Genomic DNA, 4,509 nt, shown 5'->3' with positions numbered 1-4,509 from the left:
AGCACGCTTTTAATGAGATAAAACGGTATTTAACCTCACCACCGGTCCTCGCAAGCACGAAAACTGGCCAAAATGTTTACATTTATTTGGCAGCGAGTGATTATGCTGTTAGTGCCGTGTTGTTTGTTCGAGAAACAGAGGAAAGGCCTATCTATTTCGTTAGCAAATCGCTAACAGATGCCGAGACTAGGTACTTGAAAATAGAGAAAATGGCGTTAGCCCTTATGCATGCAGCAAGGCGTTTAAAGCCATACTTCGAGGGACGACGGCTTGTAGTTTATACTGAGTACCCGTTAAAGAAAGTCTTGGGGAGAACTGATGACTCCAGCAGGCTGGCCACATGGGCCACTTATCTAGGTGCATACACCATTGATTATGAACCAAGAACAGCCGAGAAAGGATCCTTAGCTGCTGGCAAGTGGCGTGCTGGTGACGACGTCGGAGGTGGCGTGGCTGGAGAGTAATCTGATGATGAGGAGGTGTTATTGGCAGGAGCGTTAACACTACCGACTTCGTGGTCGCTTATGATAACTACGGGAGCTGCTTTGTCGTTTGTTTCTACCATCTTCAAATCGGAGGCCTTAGCGAAGTTAATGGGAAAATCCCTTACAGCTGATGGACGTTTGATATCATAAGGTTTGCAGCTAGCCCCTCGAGCTTTAGGGTTGTGACGGACAGGTCCAGTGTTTTTCAAATCCTCTTTAGAGGAGTTTTGAAAGTGCATGACAAAGTCGTTACAAGATAAAGGAGGATTGTTCAAACCTTGAACAATAAGATCTTTTGAGAAGGTAATGCAGCTGTTAGAAATACGCAGAACAAGGAATAAATCAGCTTACTTTGTCAGTTAGAGAACGAATTTACCAAAAGAAACGAAAAGAGCAAAGCTGCACTTACCGGGAAAAGCTAGAAACGATGAAAAGACGACTGCAGGTGTGCTGTACCCATGGATACTCGTCCGTATTTATATTGGAAATGAGCAGTGATATGCAAGCAACTGATTCCATGAGTTTGATAAGGTAGAAACTGCAAAACAAATCAAACTCTCAGTTCTAACAGGTACCGGAACACGACGTAAGAATATCGAGCTGGAATACTCGTAGTTAGACAGAAAGTGGAGTTTCCAGGGGAGTCAAATTCACAGTTCAAATGATGGCGTGACAGCTAAACAGACAAGAAATTCGAAGAGTGACAAATGTTCTTGGAGTTCTAAAGGTGGTCAAACTCTTGGTGTCAGAGATGGAGGCACGTCATAAACAAACGTGTTCATTCCCAGTGGATGGGCTGCATAATTTGGGTTGATAAAATCAGTACTTGAGCTTATAATGCCTAAGTATTGTTGGAATAATAAATCCCAACAAGGTCGGATATGGACTTGGCAAGCTACGTATTCAGGAAGAAGAATCTCAGGTATGTATCGCCTTTTTCTAAGAAGGATAAGATAACGTGTGTCAGTTTCTACAGGAAAAATCATGCCGGAAATACACTACAATGTGCCATGGTTCATTCATACGGGCTATGTACATACCACCGTCACATGAAGCCTTATTCTTCTCAACTCCCCAACAAGTTGAAGAGTTGAAAGGAGGCGATGTTTGTACCCTATTTAAATAGTGTACGTGCGTAGCGCACAAGCTGTTTAAATAACGGCATGCCGTGGGTTATTAAGGTAATCCACGAGGCTCATTAGAGCCAGGTCCGGACTTATTGTAAAAATCCGGAGGTTTATTAAAACCAGACCGTGGATTATTAAGGTAACCCATGGGGCTCATTAGAGCCAGATCCGGACTTATTGTGAAAGTCCGGAGGTTTATTAAAATCAGACCGTAGGTAATTAAGGTAATCCACGGGGCTCATTAGAGCCAGGTCCAGACTTATTGTCAAAGTCCGGAGGTTTATTAAAACCAGACCGTGGGTTACTAAGGTAATCCACGGGGCTCATTAGAGCTAGGACCGGGCTCATTGAGAAAATCCGGAGGCTTATTAAAACCAGATTGTGGGTTATTAAGGTAACCCACATGGCTCATTAGAGCTAATGTCCAGAAATTTATTGATGAAATCAGGCGTGGGTTTATGAAACCCACGTGGCTAAATAAAGAAGCCCAGATGACTGGAAGTCATTTTGAGATAGACATAAATCTTGGAAGATGGACAAGGATCTTCCAAGATAATTACAAATCTTGAAGAGATAGATATGGATCTTTCAAGATAAGCACAAATATTGTGGGGATATACACAAATCATGAGAAGATAATATGGATTTTCCATGATGTACACAAATCTTGTGAAGATAGAAAAGGATCTTTACAGATAGACTAAAATCTTGTCAAAGATATATAAAGATCTTTCAAGAAAAACATGGATTTTCGTGGACAGGTACAAATATTCAAGGATAAGTATAAATCCAGGTATTTATTTAAGATAACTGTGAATCTAGGTTAACAGGGAACCAAATCAAGGTTTTATGCCTATAAATAGAGGCTAAAATCCAACTCAAAAGGTACACAATTTTATTCCTTTTCTCCATAACTCACTTGCTTAGAACACCCTCTGACTTTAGCATCGGAGTGTCTTTGCAGGTACCCCCACCACTTCTCGTCAACAATTTTTTGGAGTTTTTCATCAACGGCGGCGATTGAATCATCTTACACGCATCTCGAAGATTGTTGGGGTGATTAATTTTTTCACCAACAATAAGTAAACGGCAATCGTAACCACCTACTTCAAAATATCGACTTCATAGTGCCCTAGCTTTTACTTTAGGGAAATTATGAACCGTCCATTTACAGATTGTTGAATAATCATTCCCTCCCTACTGATTCTCCTCCTCCTTCTCTCCTTGATGACGACGATGTTAGCTCTACCGATGGTTCTTCTATTACATAAGACGTCGTCCTTGTTACTGTCGCTGATAACGATGGTGATGGTTTTGGACCGGATTGTGATGATTTCTTCATCTAAACTACATCTCGGCATTGGTTTACACATGAATGCAATACCGACTGTTATAGTCGGTATTGTTTTGTTGATGAAAGCAATACCGGCTGTGTTAGTCGGTATTGTCGGTTAATAATTTCTAGTGCCGATTGTTAATACTTAGGGATACTTAAGGGTAATTTATCCACTTAAAAAATTATTTGGATAAGGGGTTTTTAAATTACTTCATAATGTTTTTTTTAGTATCCCCCAATTTATGAGAGTATCCCCCAATTGGCCTTCTTTTTAAATGATAGGGTATATTTATTGTTATATAAGGGTATATTTGTTGGGTGTAAAAACTAGGGTATATAATTAATGTACCCTAAAGTAAAAGCATCTGGCTTAACTGCTGACAGAGTTTGTAGTGAAAGGTAAAGTATTTATTGTTGGAATAAGAGAAATTAAGAAATATAGGCCTATTCGAAACCCAATTCACAAATATAGGTCCATTGTTTTCCAACTTTTCAAATATAGGCTCTCTCCACTTTTCCATCGATATTGGTCAAGTCCCATTATGTTTTTACTTGTTTAACCTTTACTCATTGCCACGATGACCTTCTTCATCATTTTAAAGATTTGTTGATCTCGGTTCAGGATCATTTCACCATTTTCAGGTTCTTTACATCATTCACAAAAGGGTTCGTCATTCGCAAGTTCAGGGTTCAAGTGATTTAATTCAGGGTTCAACATTTCCAAGTTTAGGGTTTAGGGTTCCCAAGTTCAGGGTTAAGGGTTCCCAAGTTTCAGGGTTCGGGGTTCTCAAGTTATAGGGTTCAAGATTTTAGTTGGTGTGAAATCGACCTTGCACAAAGGAGATGTGGTTTAGGGGTGAATAATACTTTTTAATAAGTGAGATAACTTCCACCTTGCACTTAACTGGATGGAATCCGTTTTTTCAACAACAAAAAACAACAGTGGGACCAAGTCAAAACATGCCTATATTCGAGAAGTTCAAAAAAACGGGCCTATAATCGAAAACGCAAAAAAAAACATGCCTATATTTCCAAATTTCCTTTGGAACAATTCCTGAATTATGTCTGCACAACAATAAAAAAAAATAAAACCAAAATTACGTTATGGATGAGTCGCGGACTAGGTATCTTTCTAAAAAGACGAGGGTACCCAAATACGCCACAATCTTTTAAATATCAACCTATAAGTCCGATACCAAGTGTGGTCGTCTATGGACAGAGTCGAGACAATTCAACAACTATGGTATACACTTTGTGTGATCGTCTACGGATACGAGATCGATACAATACAACAACAAAGTGTTCACTTGATAATATGTACGATATAAAACCGAAACACTATATGATCAATATCAAGTGACTAGGATTAACGTACATGTGTGATTTACTTAATTATAATAACAATTATAATGTGGAAATAAAGTAAATGACATAGCAATATTTTGTTAACGAGGAAACCGCAAATGCGAAAAAACTTCGAACTAGTCCAGTTTTGAATACTCTCAGAATGAGGCCGCTATACAAAATATAATACCAACTTCGTATAGTTGAGACCAAGTAG

This window comes from Papaver somniferum, chromosome 10 (genome assembly GCF_003573695.1).
Source record: "Papaver somniferum cultivar HN1 chromosome 10, ASM357369v1, whole genome shotgun sequence".
NCBI classification, from domain to species: domain Eukaryota; kingdom Viridiplantae; phylum Streptophyta; class Magnoliopsida; order Ranunculales; family Papaveraceae; genus Papaver; species Papaver somniferum.
The sequence above is the reverse complement of the archived record's forward strand: the minus strand, read 5'-3'. Positions refer to the sequence as shown.